Source organism: Triticum urartu, chromosome 7A, assembly GCF_056163025.1.
Source record: "Triticum urartu cultivar PI428250 chromosome 7A, HENAU_Tu73, whole genome shotgun sequence".
Classification (NCBI taxonomy): domain Eukaryota; kingdom Viridiplantae; phylum Streptophyta; class Magnoliopsida; order Poales; family Poaceae; genus Triticum; species Triticum urartu.
Genome location: NC_141879.1, coordinates 13,633,123 through 13,653,494, shown reverse-complemented (window position 1 = coordinate 13,653,494; position 20,372 = coordinate 13,633,123). Strand labels below are relative to the sequence as shown.

Sequence of the window (20,372 nt, the reverse complement as noted above, 5' to 3'; positions counted from 1 at the left end):
GCAGAGAGTCTGGGGGGAGGAGTACTTTGTATGCGAGAGTTAAACCGGAGCATGACCTCGTTGGAATTGAATTGTTGCCTATTCCATTTGAGGAGTTCTATCAGTTTTTCAATCAATTGGCCCTCAATAAAGCGACGGTCACCTGCTACTGTCTGTAAGTACTACTACTTCTGTCATTCAGTCTCTCTATATAGCTCAGCTCTTTCATTGCATGTATTTATAATTATCCTCACTATATTATGCAGATTGAAGATTGCCGAATTGAAGAAAAGACAAATCGGTGATATTGGGTTCATTAACACAAATCTCATAGATGCAGTTCAGGTTAAAGATCATGCCGCAGAAACCGAGGCCAACTTGCTACGATCATTAAAAATAAATGAACACAAAGATATAATACTCTTTCCTTACAACTTCAAGTGAGTGATGTCTTGTGCATATTCGGTTTCCCTTATATATTAGTCTAGGTTATAGTAATGTAATTGATGAGTTATGCATGCGTGCGCAGTTTCCACTATATTCTCCTGGAGATTAGGCTTGAGCAGGGAGTAGTAACTGTCTTGGACTCGAGACGAAAAGATCCCCAGGAGTATGCGGACATGACTGAAATCCTCAAGAAGTAAGTTAAATCGATCATTATCCACCATATCAGAAAATTTGTTCATTTCCTAATATCAAGTAATTGTTTTCTTTTGTCTGGCAGGGTTTGGAGAAAATTCAGCACAAAATCCCCGGGACTCCCGAAGGAGCTGCAATTTAGATACCCGAAAGTAAGTACATATAGTACCATGTTCCGCGCATCTCCTAGCTATTGATTCAAGCGCTAGTTTCATCAATACCATTTGGCATTCTTGCTTATCTGTTTGATTGACCTCTATTTCTTGTAAAGTGGTTGTGGCAGGAACAAGGGAATGATTTCTGTGGATACTACATCTGCGAGTCCATCCGCCACACGACCTGTGAGCGGGGCTACTCTGACAAACAATATGAAGTGCGTAAGAAATAATATTCACAATTTTTGTTTATTACCATCATTTGTGTTGAGTTCCATTCATTCATATATATATGTATTGACCCCCTTCTTCAAATTAGATGTTTCGGCAGCGGGATGAACTCCTAAAACCAGATCGCATGCGATCAATTCAAGAGAAATTGGCGGCATTCTTTCTTGACCACGTGATCGCTGAAGACGGAGAATACTATGTGGACCATGCGTCCATAATGTAGGAGATTATATTTGTAAGAGATAATTATTGTATATATGTAGCCGGTAGTGTCGGACGATAGATATACGAGAACTTGTTGTTCGACCAATCTCTCGGAGAAGGAGAGGTGGTCGATATCACTTCTCTCTGTATGCATATATGTTCATGACGATCTTCTGTTTCCTTCGTTTGCTTACTAGCTAGTTAGCGTGACTAGTCCTCTCTATACGTATGTATATAGTACGTAGCGTCGACCAAGCACGGACATAAGAGAGGACACTTCTCTCTATTAATTAGCTATCTAACACAATATATGAAATACCTAAATTAACCGCCCAAAACCCCCAAACTCCTTTCAAAAAAACCAAAAACCCCAGCCACAGAAATGCTGACGCGTGGAGGCCTATTGGTCCCGGTTGGTGCCACCAACCGGGACCAAAGGCCCTCCTGGCTGGGCTCGGCGCACAGGCTACGTGGAGGCCCATCTGTCCCGGTTGGGGAACCGGGACTAAAGGCCCTTATGAACCGGGACAAAAGGGTGAGGGTATTAGTAACGACCCTTTAGTCCCGGTTGGGGAACCGGGACTAAAGGCCCTTATGAATCGGGACAAAAGGCCGGTTTTCTACTAGTGTGATTTCACATTACATAGATTGATGGCATCATATTTCTATCTCGATATTTTGAAAAATAACTTAGCAATCACACAACATTCTGATTTTACGGTGAATGATCGTTTGGATGCAACCCATGTTGTAGGCAAGAAATCTTGCACATGAAGTTCAAGTCAAAGAAAATGTTATGCTTTCACTCACAAAATCATTTGATTTTATGTCATGTGTCGTATGAAAAGTTTAGCCTTGTAAGACCATTGTTGTACACATACACTGGAATCAGGAGTAGTTCATAAGAAACTATTTTCCCAGAGTGAGTTTTTCTTCAGAGAGGTATAAGTATCCAGCTATATTCTAACAAATGAACTGCAGGTCATTTGAACTTCCACTAAATCAGAATCTTAAATTCCGAATATTTGTTGTTGTCGTGGGTTCGTGGCCGAGAGAACATTTTTGCAGTTCAAACAATCCCATCGGAAAGTTGGCACATTGTTTACTTCAATTTCCCAAGAACACTATCAAGCTAATCCGCATAGAGCAGTGCTATACAGACGACATTCCTCGGACGGATTTTGCACGATGTAGTAGATCGAACCGTCGGTGAGGTGGACTGAAAGCCCAGCGACCAGTGGATGTTGCATCATGCGAATTTTCTACAAGGAATCATCGTGTGTGTTGTAGTTTCGATCAGCATAACTAGCTTATGTTGTACTGATTCAAGCAATGAACTCGTGTATGTAATACTGCTTCTGGCTTTTGAAAAATGAAAAGCTATCAATGTTGACTGGAAAGAAAATATGTCGAAGGACTGGAAGCATTTCTTATATATATTATAGTTAAGACTTGCAGATAGAGCAGTCCTTTAAAAATACTTTCAAAAAGTTATTTCTTGGGCACATATTGCTAAACACTTTTTTGTGGATAGTCCATAAACCAAAGGGAAATGCCCTTTGGTTCATGAGTGTATATACACTCTATATGGGAATATTGATTTTTGCAAAAGGAGTCAAAAATTATAGAACTTTTTTTGAATAAACTTGACCTCTTTTGCACTAGTATATAAATTTTCGCGAAGGAAAAACTTCCGTTGACTTCTGGGAAAAGAATATGGCTATATACAAGTTACTTTCCACAACTATTTGACCTTACATTTTTAACTTTTTGCTCTGAAGTCAACATGCGTTTCTTCTTGGTAGATTTTTTTTACAAGTACAATAGAAGGTCAACTTTAATTTTTTAATCAGATTTTTTGATATTTGTAATTACTCTTTGTTTTTCATATAAGGTGTATATACACCCAGGAACCAAACGTCCATATCTGTAAACCAAATGGATACACAATAGTTTTTTTTAGGGAACACAATATTTTTTTCTGAAATGGGTAAATACTACAAGTAATGGCCCAGCCCAGCCCACCTCTCCTCTGCTGGTGTCCCGTCGTGCGCTCTGGCAGGTAGGACGGTCGCGGCGCGCACAGCGGCGAGATGTGGCGGAGGCTTTCTCTTACAGCTCGTCCACTCATGTGCGGAGGCTTTCAGAAATCCCGAGCTGCAGGTACATCGCGTGAGCAATCCATGTTATCATCCGCCGAATCTCATGTGCCCAACCATTTCATTCGTCGCTTCAGATTAACCAGCAGTGTCGATGTCGTTTAAGTGATTTCAGCATTTATTTTTAGTTATGCAGGCAAACAGAGTGCTGATTTGAGGCTGTGGTTACAAGTTTTGGTTACCTGAAACAGTACACCGAGTCGTTCTTGGTTCATGGTCTTTACGGATGTGCAGTATCAGACGGCGGCATCAGAATTCAGGCGTGTTCCTCTGGAGCCCCAGCCATGATGATGGTCTTGAAAACCTGAGATCAACACTAGGCAAGTTGGCATTGGCAATCTGCTGCGAACCAGAATTGGATGTGTTTGGCGTCAGTTAGCAGCAAATGTTCAGAACTCCCCACACATGCACAGTCAAAAGGCTTAACACTAGGCAGTAACATGAAGTAAGTACTAGCAGAGATGAAGCAACCATATTAACTTCTTCCAGGATATTATCAGCGGGTCAGTGATGCAACAGAGTTGTGGGATCCATGAGACGGGGGATAACCATTGTTCAACCATATTTGAACAAGCAAGAGACCTTAATTATAGTCAGGCTTGTTTCGACAGCACAGACTTTGTTATGTTTATTATCTACCTGATGAAAGTGAAAAAGAAGGCTTGTTTCAACAGCACAGACTCTGTTATTACCTACACAGAAATTACAATGCTGTACACATAGTGTTGGAGTCACTCCTGCCTTGTGTATGAAATACTAGTACATATTGTTTTTAGAAAAATGAAATACTAGTTGCAGAGGGCCTCCGCAAAGAGAGGAGAAGTAATGACATCCTCCACTGCTGGTTGATATGTCGGCCCACAGCGTGCGTCCTCTGCTTCTTCCTCTAGTCTCCGTCGTTGGTGCAGGCAAATCTCGCCCCCTCTTCTCCACGCCTCCGCTGTCGACGCCCGCCCCCAGCGTGCGCTATTCCTGGCGACGAGGACGGCGGTTGCCTCAGGCCGCGGCGCCAACCTTCCTCTCCGCCCTCTGCGCCCTGCATGCCGAGGAGGACGGCAGCAAGATCGACCATTGCCTGCTTCAGAGACTCCCACCTGCAGGTATGTCGATGCATCGCATGTTATCACCGGATTTAATGCGGGAAAAGTTACTTAGACAGCAGCAAGATTGACCGTTTACCAGGGCACTCAACCGTATCCCGATTTACTTCGCGGCTACAGTATTCTGGATCTTCATGACGCCGTCATTCATGGATCCACTTATGTGGGACAGAGGAGAGCAAGTGGAAATACTCCCCACCTTCTCTGCATCGTCTGGGCAGTTCCTCACATAGAGACACCTCAGCTTGGCAAGATTTCCAAGGTTTGGAGGCAGTGTCACGACGCTTCGACAACCTTCAATCCACAAGTTCTCCAGGGACAGCGGAAGGGTTTCCTCCTCACAGGATGAAGTGTTGCCCTCCAAGTTGACACAATTTCCGATGTACAGTATGCGGAGGCGATCCAAGCACCGTAGCTCCTCTGTTAGCCAGCGGACAAGATTGCTGCAACTGTAAATCGTCAGCTGTTCCACCAACGAAAAGCACGTCCAAACCATAAGCTGTGATCCGGAGCTTCTGACCAAGCTGTTGGGGCCTTCCAGATCCAAATACTTCAGTTTTTCAAGAGGTATTTGAGTTTGGTTTTGCTGGGCGTCTAGAGGCAACATGAGTATGTCTTCTGGAGACCCAAGAGTTAAGCTGACGAGAAATGGCCAGGAGCCCAGACGGATGCCCATAAACACTAAACCGACTGCAGTATTGTGGACCCCAACTATTTTCAACAATCTGATAATGGGGATCACCGGAATACATGCAAGCTTGGGGCAATTTTTGATCTCTAGCTCTTCAAGCACCCGGAATGTTACCAGGTTCTCCCACACTATTTTCTGCCCATATCTCCAGGCTTGGTAACTCAATCAACGTCATCTCCTTCAACCTTGGGAAAATTCGCAGAGGGGTAATGCATCCTCCACATTCCACATCAAGGTTATTACATAATGTTGTCAGGTTATCCATCTTCTGTAAGACCAAAATCTCTAGAGACATCGAGAACCATATTACAGGGATACTCTTGCATTTTGTGCAGCCAGACATCTTGAGTTCTCTCAAGCAGTGAAACATCTCAGGCTTTCTCATCCATTGTGATATTTCTAGGCCACCATATCCACGTATCTCCAATTTCTGGATATTACTATGAGGTTCTAAGCACTGAAGCACTTCTTCCACATTACAGGCAATATCTCTAGGCCCATCATCTATTTCTTGGTCCCAAGAGAAGAACAACTCACTTAGAGTTTTCTTCTGATTGAGGTTGGCTTCTTTTGCATTCTCGCCACTCTTTATCTTGCTCAAATTCAACAATTCCAAACTATTGCTAAGGCATTGTAAATCTTTGAGCTGCTCTATCCCAAGGCCATCTCTAGTACCCACAACAAATGTTGTTAATATGTGAAGGTTGTTAAGTAGACCAAAGTTTGGAGACATACTTTTGAGACTATCACAACCAAAAAGGTAAAGATGTATGAGCTTTGTCAATCTTGCCATGTCTTCTGGTAACTGTTGCATGTTCTGGCAATCTATGAGCCTTAGTGTCTGCAGGTTATACAACATACATATTGAATCTGGCAACCTAACAATGTCAGATCCAGACAGGTCAAGATACCGTAAATGTTTTGCATTTATGGCCTTGCAAATGACAATTGGAGAAGGGGGGCAATGCAATGCTCTTAGTGATGCCAATACCTGTTGCAACTCCTTAATATACTTGTGTGATCTGCTTGGAAAATTATAATTATGATCCTCCCATGATTCTGACGGAGCTAATAAAGTGCGGATGTATGTTCTGCCTTTGCATAACCCACTGATATGTTCCAATTCAGCCTTTGACATTTTCATGTGACAAACACCTTTTAACAATGCTTTCTGCTGAGACGATACTTCTATACTTGCACATTCATCTGTGACATATTTTGCTAGATCATGCATTAAGTCATGCATTTTACATACAACTGTCTTATATTGTGTGTCACCATGACGGACAGCAGATTTGAGTACCACTTTCTTGGAGGAAGGACCTCCAAACTAACTCATCAAAAATGAATTCTCCTTTCTGTACTAAATCCATTGTTCCCTCTTCTTGAATAAAGCCATTTGCCATCCATAGTTGGATCAACCTATCCTTCTCCATCTCATAATCCTTGGGAAAAACTGCACAAAATGCAAAACATTGCTTCATTTCAGATGACAGGTCTATGTAGCTTAACTTTAGTATGGGCATGACCTCATATTTGCCTCCATCATTATCCCCAATGTTACTTTCTTCGATGGCTTTCCATTCCTGTACTTTTTCCTTTGAACTCAGCAATCCGCCCATCGTCTTAAGAGCAAGAGGCAACCCCCCACATTTATTGACAATACGCCTTTCGATGGCGACCAACACTGGTTGGTCATCAACACCATTGCTAAATGCTTTGTTCGAAAACAATTCCCACGAGTCTTCTTCACTCAAAAATACTAGCTCGTGGGGCTTGACAGTGCACATTATAGAGGCCACTTGTTTGCTTCAACATGTGACCACTATAACACTTCCAGGTCCACCAACAGAACACAATAGTGGCTTTAGTTCATCCTCCCACATTCTCTTATCTTCATCCCATACATCATCGAGAACAAGTAAAAACCTTTTCTGGCTAATGACTTCATCAAGTTTCTTCTGCAATAGTTCGATGTTGCCTGTCATGGGAGAACTTCCATTTGTGGCCAATTCAATTAGGGATTTCAAAAGAGCAATAACATCAAAATTTTCAGACACGCAGTGCCACATCTTCAACTGGAAATGTTCGTGGACCTCTTGTTCATTGTACACCATCTTAGCAAGAGTCGTCTTGCCAAGACCACCCATCCCAAAGATGGACAGCACCTGCACCTTCTGCTGATCTTGTTGGTCGAGCAGTTGCTTCACCACCATCATCTTATCATCATCTCTTCCAAAGATTTTGGTACAATCATCCAGTTTTGAGTGTGTTTGCCGGCAAGGATGTCGCCGCTTCTCCCTACTGGCAGAATTTTCCAGGCCAAACTTGTTCATCTCCTCAACCAACTTATTGATCTTCTTGAGGACGTTCTTGAGTTTCCTGCTCATTTCAAAATGGAAGAGCAACGGGCTGTGGCGCGTGATGTAGCTGAGTGCCTTTCGGGTAGTGGACTTGCCAACCTTAGACTCGCGACACAGCACCTCATACTGGAAGTCGTCGAGCACGTCATCGGCCTGGTAGGCGACGGACTTGAGCTCCTTCATCTAGCTCTTGACATAGCGATTTGTCTCGCTCATCTCCTCAGCGTTTGCCAGCTTGCACTCGACGGCTAGTAGATGCCGCTCGAGCGTTTGGCGATCATCGTCGAGGCCACACATACGAGTCACCGTCTCGACGAGTGCATCTGCGGCCTTGCCAGCCATGCTGCGCACTAGAGGGAGAAGCAGCGACTCTGTCATGAGCTTGCAGGTCGGAGCAAGAAGAAACTGCAGCGCAAGAAAGAAGAGAGGTTAAGCACTGATAGAACATGAACAACCTTGTAATCCTCTTATTTTATATTTTATAGTTCCATAATAGCTTGAGAGTGGTCCTTCTACTCCCACTCTCGGTGCACCCACGCAAGAAAACATATCAAAACATTTCAAAAAAATCTGAAACTTTGTGGATATGATCATCAACAAATGTTAGAGAGGCTTGCAAAATTTGGTGGTCAAATAACATTCGAGAAACTCTCTACAAAAAAGACAAAATTAGAAAATCTGCTCAAACAGTGTACTTACATTTTGACTAATTTTCAGTGAATTTGTTCTTTTTTGTACAGACCTCCTCGAATGTTATTTGACCACCAAATTTTGCAAGCCTCTCTAACATTTGTTGATGATCATTTCCACAAAGTTTCAGATTTTTTTTGAAATGTTTTGCTATATTTTTTTGCGTGGGTGCACCGAAGGTGGGTGCAGCTGCCACTACTTTCCCTAATAGCTTAGCTTGTATAGCTCCTGTATATACCTCTTGTACATACTTTTTGATACATATACATAAAAAATCTAGTGGCATTTTGGCCTGCTGTACAGCTATAAAAACATAACATGAACAATCGAAGAACAGCAAACAAGGCCAAGGATTGAGCAGAGAATTCACCTCAACGACGCCCAAATTTGATCTTGTCCAAATTGGTGAAAGAGCAGTACTGTACTGCTGCTCGTTCCTTCGCCGTCCCTGTGTAGGTCTCTCCACACGCCAAGGCTGCTATGGAATTGTGTGGTTGCTGGAGAGAGGATGGAAGCAAATGGAGATAAGATCAGGGAATCCATGAGCTGTATATTGACTGACTGACTGATACATGTACCTACCGGTGGTCCCTCATTTATTTGCAGCCATACATCGCTATTATTGGATATTTCTATAATTTCCTTAATTTTATATACTTTCAAATACTCTGTTTTATCTATACACAACTGTTTCTTCAGATCATTTTAGCATTGCCATTCTGTTAGTGCAGTCGATTATATGTTCTGAGTTTATGTAATCTTCTTAAGACCATCCAGTAGATGGTATCTAATTGTTCAGTTAGTACTAATAATTGTGGAAGGAAACATTTTGGTCAGAAAAAAAGGCAGTGAAAGGGAATAAAGATGGAAAGAGCGTGGAAATGTCGTATTTAGGACCACAATACTTCCCTTTCACTCAATAAATACTTGAATACCGATATTCAACCACCATTGAGTTTATTCTGCAACATGCATATTCAAACAATTGGCTGTACCGTCATCACTTTATTTTCCAACTTGTCGACAGGACAATAAGCGAGACGTCCATGCATCTGCTGTGAAGACTGAAGACTTCTCTCACTTGTGTCAAGATGGGAGATGCGGGAGATGGACGTGGTAATTGATCCGTATCATATTTGGCTTGCTATATGAATTAATCTTTTTGTCTGTTGGCTACTGCTCCAGAAAAATCGACACCAGAAATCTCATAGCGAGGAGGAATTTCTGTGTGGAATGTATCACCTATTTATGCCAAGAAAACTCTTAAGAGGCGCTCCTGCGTCAATTTTTTTCGTGACGTATCAGCCCAAATACAACTCAATTCTCTACCTCCAGAGGATAGATTATCGTCAAATAACTCAATTCTCTACCTCCAGAGGATAGATCATCGTCAAATAAATATGGGTGTTAACAATGGCTGCTGGAGCACATAAGTACACTTTTATTATATAGGGTGTGTGAACTAGCGGAACGTCTTGCCTTCTCAGGCCGACGGCTTCGTGTTATATAGATGGGGCGCACCTCCCATAACAGCGCATACATTCGGTTGAGATTACATACTCGGAGATCAAGAAAGGAGATAGAGATAAGAAGTTACATGAGATAAACATTATACTCTAACAACCTAACCATCTCCTAAGGTGCGCCTGTCATGTAGATATGCGCCTGTCATGTATGTTTAACACCCTCCCTTAATCACAACTCCATTAAGTTGAGATTATACTTGAAGTTTTCAAAGCTCTTGACAGGCAATGCCTTTGTGAATCCATCTGCAATTTGATCACTGGAATGCACAAAACGAATGTCAAGTTGTTTGTGAGCCACCCTTTCTCTGACAAAGTGAAAATCCATCTCAACGTGTTTGGTCCTGGCATGAAACACTGGGTTAGTTGAAAGATAGGTGGCACCAAGGTTATCACACCACAAACATGGAGCTTGTTTACTCTTTATATCAAGTTCCTTGAGCATGGATTGAACCCATATGATTTCAGCTGTGGCATTTGCCAAAGCCTTATATTCTGCCTCTGTACTAGATCTGGAGACTGTATCTTGCTTGCGAGCACACCATGAAATTAAGTTGGGTCCAAAGAAAACAGCAAAACCACCAATAGAGCGTCTATCATCAAGACAGCTTGCCCAAACAGAATCAGAGAATGCACTGACAAGTGTACAGGATGACTTGCTGAAATTAAGACCCATGCTTAATGTGTTTTTGACATATCTAACTATCCGTTTAGCAGCAGTGAGATGAACAGTTGTAGGTGCATGAAGAAACTGATATACTTTGTTGACAGCAAAAGAAATATTAGGCCTAGTAAGAGTAAGGTATTGAAGAGCTCCTACCAAGCTTCTGTATTTTGTGCTGTCCTCTTGAGTCAAGAGAGTTCCTTGTGTGAGAGATAATTTTTCTGAGCTGGATAGTGGAGTAGGTGTAGGTTTACAACCTTGTAGACCAGCTTTTCTTACCAAGTCAACTGCATACTTTTCTTGGGAGAGATGAAGTCCATCCTTGTGCCTCTTTACTTCAATCCCAAGAAAATAATGCAAGTCTCCAAGATCCTTCAAGGCAAAATCTGCACTCAAATCTTTGAACAGTCCTGTGATAGCTTCATCAGATGAGCTTGTCACAATAATATCATCAACATATATTAGGACAAATATGCATGTATTGGACTTGTTGTAGATGAACAGAGAGGTGTCAGACTTTGAAGGAACAAAACCAAGTGATTGCATTTTGTGACAGAGATGGGAGTACCATGCTCTAGGTGCCTGTTTCAAACCATAAAGTGCTTTGTCCAACTTGCAGACACGAGAGGGTGCACTTTTACTTATAAACCCAGGAGGTTGTTTCATATATACATCCTCTTCCAGAACACCATGGAGAAACGCGTTCTGAACATCAAGTTGCCTGAGACTCCATCCCCTAGAAACAGCAATAGACAAAACCAGATGGATAGTGGCAGCTTTAACAACTGGACTAAATGTGTCCTCGTAATCTATGACATACCGTTGTTTAAAACCCTTTGCAACGAGCCTAGCTTTGTAGCGATCAATAGTTTCATCAGATTTCCTTTTGATTCTGAATACCCACTTTCAATCAATTAGATTTTTACCTTGCTGTGGGGGAACTAAATGCCAAGTTTTATTTTTCTTGAGTGCCATGTATTCTTCATGTCGGGTTTCGAAGTAATTTCAAAAATTTTCCTACGCACACGCAAGATCATGTGATGCATAGCAACGAGGGGGAGAGTGTTCTCTACGTACCCAACGCAGACCGACTGCGGAAGCGATGACACGACGTAGAGGAAGTAGTCGTACATCTTCACGATCCAACCGATCAAGCACCGAAACTACGGCACCTCCGAGTTCGAGCACACGTTCAGCTCGATGACGATCCCCGAACTCCGATCCAGCAAAGTGTCGGGGAAGAGTTCCGTCAGCACGATGGCGTGGTGACGATCTTGATGTACTACAGCAGCAGGGCTTCGCCTAAACTCCGCTACAGTATTATCGAGGAATATGGTGGCAGGGGGCACCGCACACGGCTAAGGAATAGATCACGTGGATCAACTTCTGTGTTTCTGGGGTGCCTCTGCCTCAGTATATAAAGGAGCCAAGGGGGAGGGGGGCGCCGGCCAGGGAGGAGGGCGCAGGAGGAGTCCTACTCCTTCCGGGAGTAGGACTCCCCCCCAATCCTATTCCAACTAGGATTCCCAAGGGGGGAAAGAGAGAGAGGGGGGCCGGCCACCTTCTCCTAGTCCTAATAGGACTAGGGGAGGGGGAAGGTGCACAGCCACCTTGGGCTGCCCCTTTCTCCTTTCCACTAAGGCCCATGAAGGCCCATATGGCTCCCGGGGGGTTCCGGTAACCTCCCGGTAACCCGGTAAAATCCCGATTTCACCCGGAACACTTCCGATGTCCAAACATAGGCTTCCAATATATCAATCTTTACGTCTCGACCATTTCCAGACTCCTCGTCATGTCCGTGATCACATCCGGGACTCCGAACAACCTTCGGTACATCAAAATGCATAAACTCATAATATACCTGTTATTGTAACCTTAAGCGTGCGGACCCTACGGGTTCGAGAACAATGTAGACATGACCGAGACATGTCTCCGGTCAATAACCAATAGCGGGACCTGGATGCCCATATTGGCTCCTACATATTCTACGAAGATCTTTATCGGTCAGACCGCATAACAACATACGTTGTTCCCTTTGTCATCGGTATGTTACTTGCCCGAGATTCGATCGTCGGTATCCAATACCTAGTTCAATCTCGTTACCGGCAAGTCTCTTTACTTGTTCCGTAATACATCATCTCACAACTAACATATTAGTTGTAATGCTTGCAAGGCTTATGTGATGTGTATTACCGAGAGGGCCCAGAGCTACCTCTCCGACAATCGGACTGACAAATCCTAATCTCGAAATACGCCAACCCAACGTCTACCTTTGGAGACACCTGTAATGCTCCTTTATAATCACCCAGTTACGTTGTGACGTTTGGTAGCACCCAAAGTGTTCCTCCGGCAAACGGGAGTTGCATAATCTCATAGTCATAGGAACATGTATAAGTCATGAAGAAAGCAATAGCAACATACTAAACGATCGGGTGCTAAGCTAATGGAATGGGTCATGTCAATCAGATCATTCAACTAATGATGTGACCTCGTTAATCAAATAACAACTCATTGTTCATGGTCAGGAAACATAACCATCTTTGATTAACGAGCTAGTCAAGTAGAGGCATGCTAGTGACACTTTGTTTGTCTATGTATTCACACATGTATTATGTTTCCGGTTAATACAATTCTAGCATGAATAATAAACATTTATCATGATTATAAGGAAATAAATAATAACTTTATTATTGCCTCTAGGGCATATTTCCTTCAGTCTCCCACTTGCACTAGAGTCGATAATCTAGATTACACTGTAATGAATCTAACACCCATGGAGCCTTGGTGCTGATCATGTTTTGCTCGTGGAAGAGGCTTAGTCAACGGGTCTGCAACATTCAGATCCGTATGTATCTTGCAAATCTCTATGTCTCCCACCTGGACTAGATCCCGGATGGAGTTGAAGCGTCTCTTGATGTGTTTGGTCCTTTTGTGAAATCTGGATTCCTTTGCCAAGGCAATTGCACCAGTATTGTCACAAAAGATTTTCATTGGACCCGATGCATTAGGTATAACACCTAGATCGGATATGAACTCCTTCATCCAGACTCCTTCGTTCGCTGCTTCCGAAGCAGCTATGTACTCCGCTTCACATGTAGATCCCGCTACGACGCTTTGTTTAGAACTGCACCAACTGACAGCTCCACCGTTTAATGTAAACACGTATCCGGTTTGCGATTTAGAATCGTCCGGATCAGTGTCAAAGCTTGCATCAACGTAACCTTTTATGGTGAGCTCTTTGTCACCTCCATATACGAGAAACATATCCTTAGTCCTTTTCAGGTATTTCAGGATGTTCTTGACTGCTGTCCAGTGATCCACTCCTGGATTACTTTGGTACCTCCCTGCTAAACTTATAGCAAGGCACACATCAGGTCTGGTACACAGCATTGTATACATGATAGATCCTATGGCTGATGCATAGGGAACATCTTTCATATTCTCTCTACCTTCTGCAGTGGTCGGGCATTGAGTCTTACTCAACTTCACACCTTGTAACACAGGCAAGAACCCTTTCTTTGCTTGATCCATTTTGAACTTCTTCAAAATTTTGTCAAGGTATGTGCTTTGTGAAAGTCCAATTAAGCGTCTTGATCTATCTCTATAGATCTTAATGCCTAATATGTAAGCAGCTTCACCGAGGTCTTTCATTGAAAAACTTTTATTCAAGTATCCCTTTATGCTATCCAGAAATTCTATATCATTTCCAATCAGCAATATGTCATCCACATATAATATCAGAAATGCTACAGAGCTCCCACTCACTTTCTTGTAAATACAGGCTTCTCCAAAAGTCTGTATAAAACCAAATGCTTTGATCACACTATCAAAACATTTATTCCAACTCCGAGAGGCTTGCACCAGTCCATAAATGGATCGCTGGAGCTTGCACACTTTGTTAGCTCCCTTTGGATCGACAAAATCTTCCGGTTGTATCATATACAACTCTTCTTCCAGAAATCCATTCAGGAATGCAGTTTTGACATCCATCTGCCAAATTTCATAATCATAAAATGCGGCAATCGCTAACATGATTCGGACGGACTTAAGCATCGCTACGGGTGAGAAGGTCTCATCGTAGTCAATCCCTTGAACTTGCCGAAAACCTTTTGCGACAAGTCGAGCTTTGTAGACAGTAACATTACCATCAGTGTCAGTCTTCTTCTTAAAGATCCATTTATTTTCAATTGCTTGCCGATCATCGGGCAAGTCAACCAAAGTCCATACTTTTTTCTCATACATGGATCCCATCTCAGATTTCATGGCTTCAAGCCACTTTGCGGAATCTGGGCTCACCATCGCTTCTTCATAGTTCGTAGGTTCATCATGATCTAGTAGCATGACTTGCAGAACAGGATTACCGTACCACTCTGGTGCGGATCTTACTCTGGTTGATCTACGAGGTTCAGTAGTATCTTGATCTGAAGTTTCATGATCATTATCATTGGCTTCCTCACTAACTGGTGTAGGTGTCACTGAAACAGTTTTCTGTGATGTACTACTTTCCAGTAAGGGAGCAGGTACAGTTACCTCATCAAGTTCTACTTTCCTCCCACTCACTTCTTTCGAGAGAAACTCCTTCTCTAGAAAGGATCCATTCTTAGCAACGAATGTCTTGCCTTCGGATCTGTGATAGAAGGTGTACCCAACAGTCTCCTTTGGGTATCCTATGAAGACACATTTCTCCGATTTGGGTTCGAGCTTATCAGGTTGAAGCTTTTTCACATAAGCATCGCAGCCCCAAACTTTAAGAAACGACAACTTTGGTTTCTTGCCAAACCACAGTTCATAAGGCGTCGTCTCAACGGATTTTGATGGTGCCCTATTTAACGTGAATGCGGCCGTCTCTAAAGCATAACCCCAAAATGATAGCGGTAAATCAGTAAGAGACATCATAGATCGCACCATATCTAGTAAAGTACGATTACGACGTTCGGACACACCATTACGCTGTGGTGTTCCGGGTGGCGTGAGTTGCGAAACTATTCCACAGTTTTTCAAATGTACACCAAACTCGTAACTCAAATATTCTCCCCCACGATCAGATCGTAGAAACTTTATTTTCTTGTTACGATGATTTTCAACTTCACTCTGAAATTCTTTGAACTTTTCAAATGTTTCAGATTTATGTTTCATTAAGTAGATATACCCATATCTGCTTAAATCATCTGTGAAGGTGAGAAAATAACGATATCCGCCACGAGCCTCAATATTCATCGGACCACACACATCGGTATGTATGATTTCCAACAAATCTGTTGCTCTCTCCATAGTACCGGAGAACGGTGTTTTAGTCATCTTGCCCATGAGGCACGGTTCGCAAGTACCAAGTGATTCATAATCAAGTGGTTCCAAAAGTCCATCAGTATGGAGTTTCTTCATGCACTTTATACCGATATGACCTAAACGACAGTGCCACAAATAAGTTGCACTTTCATTATCAACTCTGCATCTTTTGGCTTCTACATTATGAATATGTGTATCACTACTATCGAGATTCAATAAGAATAGACCACTCTTCAAGGGTGCATGACCATAAAAGATATTACTCATATAAATAGAACAACCATTATTCTCTGATTTAAATGAATAACCGTCTTGCATTAAACAAGATCCAGATATAATGTTCATGCTCAACGCTGGCACCAAATAACAATTATTTAGGTCTAATATTAATCCCGAAGGTAGATGTAGAGGTAGCGTGCCGACCGCGATCACATCGACTTTGGAACCGTTTCCCACGCGCATCGTCACCTCGTCCTTTGCCAGTGCCCGCTTATTCCGTAGTCCCTGTTTCGAGTTGCAAATATTAGCAACAGAACCAGTATCAAATACCCAGGTGCTACTGCGAGCTCTAGTAAGGTACACATCAATAACATGTATATCACATATACCTTTGTTCACCTTGCCATCCTTCTTATCCGCCAAATACTTGAGGCAGTTCCGCTTCCAGTGACCAGTCTGCTTGCAGTAGAAGCACTCAGTTTCAGGCTTAGGTCCAGACTTGGGTTTCTTCTCTTGATTAGCAACTTGTGAAGGAAATATGCCCTAGAGGCAATAATAAAGTTATTATTTATTTCCTTCTAATCATGATAAATGTTTATTATTCATGCTAGAATTGTATTAACCGGAAACATAATACATGTGTGAATACATAGAAAAACAAAGTGTCACTAGTATGCCTCTACTTGACTAGCTCGTTAATCAAAGATGGCTATGTTTCCTGACCATGAACAATGAGTTGTTATTTGATTAACGAGGTCACATCATTAGTTGAATGATCTGATTGACATGACCCATTCCATTAGCTTAGCACCCGATCGTTTAGTATGTTGCTATTGCTTTCTTCATGACTTATACATGTTCCTATGACTATGAGATTATGCAACTCCCGTTTGCCGGAGGAACACTTTGGGTGCTACCAAACGTCACAATGTAACTGGGTGATTATAAAGGAGCATTACAGGTGTCTCCAAAGGTAGATGTTGGGTTGGCGTATTTCCAGATTAGGATTTGTCACTCCGATTGTCGGAGAGGTATCTCTGGGCCCTCTCGGTAATACACATCACATAAGCCTTGCAAGCATTACAACTAATATGTTAGTTGTGAGATGATGTATTACGGAACGAGTAAAGAGACTTGCCGGTAACGAGATTGAACTAGGTATTGGATACCGACGATCGAATCTCGAGCAAGTAACATACCGATGACAAAGGGAACAACGTATGTTGTTATGCGGTCTGACCGATAAAGATCTTCGTAGAATATATAGGAGCCAATATGGGCATCCAGGTCCCGCTATTGGTTATTGACCGGAGACATGTCTCGGTCATGTCTACATTGTTCTCGAACCCGTAGGGTCCGCACGCTTAAGGTTACGATGACAGGTATATTATGAGTTTATGCATTTTGATGTACCGAAGGTTGTTCGGAGTCCCGGATGTGATCACGGACATGACGAGGAGTCTCGAAATGGTTGAGATGTAAAGATTGATATATTGGAAGCCTATGTTTGGACATCGGAAGTGTTCCGGGTGAAATCGGGATTTTACCGGGTTACCGGGAGGTTACTGGAACCCCCCGGGAGCCATGTGGGCCTTGATGGGCCTTAGTGGAAAGGAGAAAGGGGCAGCCCAAGGTGGCTGCGCACCTTCCCCCTCCCCTAGTCCTATTAGGACTAGGAGAAGGTGGCCGGCCCCCCTCTCTCTCTTTCCCCCCTTGGGAATCCTAGTTGGAATAGGATTGGGGGGGGGGGAGTCCTACTCCCGGAAGGAGTAGGACTCCTCCTGCGCCCTCCTCCCTGGTCGGTGCCCCCCTCCCCCTTGGCTCCTTTATATACTGAGGCAGAGGCACCCCAGAAACACACAAGTTGATCCACGTGATCTATTCCTTAGCCGTGTGCGGTGCCCCCTGCCACCATATTCCTCGATAATACTGTAGCGGAGTTTAGGCGAAGCCCAGCTGCTATAGTACATCAAGATCGTCACCACACCGTCGTCCTGACGGAACTCTTCCCCGACACTTTGCTGGATCGGAGTCCGGGGATCGTCATCGAGCTGAACGTGTGCTCGAACTCGGAGGTGCCATAGTTTCGGTGCTTGATCGGTTGGATCGTGAAGACGTACGACTACTTCCTCTACGTCGTGTCATCGCTTCCGCAGTCGGTCTGCGTTGGGTATGTAGACAACACTCTCCCCCTCGTTGCTATGCATCACATGATCTCGCGTGTGCGTAGGAAATTTTTTGAAATTACTACGAAACCCAACAATTTGGATATCTGAAGTGTTCCGGGTGAAATCGGGATTTTACCGGAGTACCGGGAGGTTACCGGAACCCCCCGGGAGGTATATGGGCCTTAGTGGGCTTTAGTGGAAGAGAGGAGAGGTGGCCAGGGCTGGGCCGCACGCCCCTCCCCCTAGTCCGAATAGGACAAGGAGAGGGGGGCGGCGCCCCCCTTCCTTCTCTCTCTCCTCTTTCCCCCTCCCGAATCCTATTCCAACAAGGAAAGGGGGGGAATCCTACTCCCGGTGGGAGTAGGCCTCCTCCTGGCGCGCCCTCCTCCTAGCCGGCCGCACCCCCCCTTGCTCCTTCATATACGGGGGCAGGGGGGCACCTCTAGACACAAGTTGATCTTCGTGATCGTTCCTTAGCCGTGTGCGGTGCCCCCTCCACCATATTCCTCCTCGGTCATATTGTAGCGGTGCTTAGGCGAAGCCCTGCGACAATAGAACATCAAGATCGTCACCACGCCATCGTCCTGACGGAACTCCTCCCCGACGCTTTGCTGGATCGGAGCCCGGGGATCGTCATCGAGCTGAAAGTGTGCCAAGAACTCGGAGGTGCCGGAGTAATGGTGCTTGGATCGGTCGGATCGTGAAGACGTACGACTACATCAACCGCGTTGATATAACGCTTCCGCTTTCGGTCTACGAGGGTACTGAAGGAAATATGCCCTAGAGGCAATAATAAAGTTATTATTTATTTCCTTATATCATGATAAAAGTTTATTATTCATGCTAGAATTGTATTAACCGGAAACATAATACTTGTGTGAATACATAGACAAACTTAATGTCACTAGTATGCCTCTACTTGACTAGCTCGTTAATCAAAGATGGTTATGTTTCCTAACCATGAACAAAGTGTTATTATTTGATTAACGAGGTCACATCATTAGTTGAATGATCTGATTGACATGACCCATTCCATTAGCTTAGCACCCGATCGTTTAGTATGTTGCTATTGCTTTCTTCATGACTTATACATGTTCCTACGACTATGAGATTATGCAACTCCCGTTTGCCGGAGGAACACTTTGTGTGCTACCAAACGTCACAACGTAACTGGGTGATTATAAAGGAGCATTACAGGTGTCTCCAAAGGTAGATGTTGAGTTGGCGTATTTCGAGATTAGGATTTGTCACTCCGATTGTCGGAGAGGTATCTCTGGGCCCTCTCGGTAATACACATCACATAAGCCTTGCAAGCATTACAACTAATGTGTTAGTTGTGAGATGATGTATTACGGAATGAGTAAAGAGACTTGCCGGTAACGAGATTGAACTAGGTATTGGATACCGACGATCGAATCTCGGGCAAGTAACATACCGATGACAAAGGGAACAACGTATGTTGTTATGCAGTCTGACCGATAAAGATCTTCGTAGAATATGTAGGAGCCAATATGGGCATCCAGGTCCCGCTATTGGTTATTGACCGGAGACGTGTCTCGGTCATGTCTACATTGTTCTCGAACCGTAGGGTCCGCACGCTTAACGTTACGATGACAGTTATTATGAGTTTATGCATTTTGATGTACCGAAGTTAGTTCGAAGTCCCGGATGTGATCACGGACATGACGAGGAGTCTCGAAATGGTCGATACATAGAGATTGATATATTGGAAGCCTATATTTGGATATCGGAAGTGTTCCGGGTGAAATCAGGATTTTACCGGAGTACCGGGAGGTTACCGGAACCCCCCGGGAGGTATACGGGCCTTAGTGGGCTTTAGTGGAAGAGAGGAGAGGTGGCCAGGGCTGGGCCGCACGCCCCTCCCCCCTAGTCCGAATAGGAAAAGGAGAGGGGGGCGGCGCCCCCCCCCTTCCTTCTCTCTCTCCTCTTTCCCCCTCCCGAATCCTATTCCAACTAGGAAAGGGGGGGGAATCCTACTCCCGGTGGGAGTAGGACTCCTCCTGGCGCGCCCTCCTCCTGGCCGGCCGCACCCCCCCCCCCCTTGCTCCTTCATATACGGGGGCAGGGGGGCACCTCTAGACACAAGTTGATCTTTGTGATCGTTCCTTAGCCGTGTGCGGTGCCCCCCTCCACCATATTCCACCTCGGTCATATTGTAGCGGTGCTTAGGCGAAGCCCTGCGACAATAGAACATCAAGATCGTCACCACGCCATCGTGCTGACGAAACTCCTCCCCGACGCTTTGCTGGATCGGAGCCCGGGGATCGTCATCGAGCTGAA

At 44.0% G+C, this 20,372-nt stretch overlaps 1 pseudogene across 1 annotated transcript; it reads right to left on the bottom strand.

The window, feature by feature from the left end:
* Positions 1-3,912: 3,912 nt before the first annotated feature.
* LOC125521649 (disease resistance protein RGA2-like) lies at positions 3,913-8,751 on the bottom strand (annotated as a pseudogene). Its single transcript, XR_015609918.1, has 3 exons — positions 8,582-8,751; positions 4,547-7,926; positions 3,913-4,461 (listed from the first exon to the last, which is right to left on the bottom strand). The product of XR_015609918.1 is annotated as a disease resistance protein RGA2-like (transcript).
* Between the last annotated feature and the right edge of the window lie 11,621 nt (positions 8,752-20,372).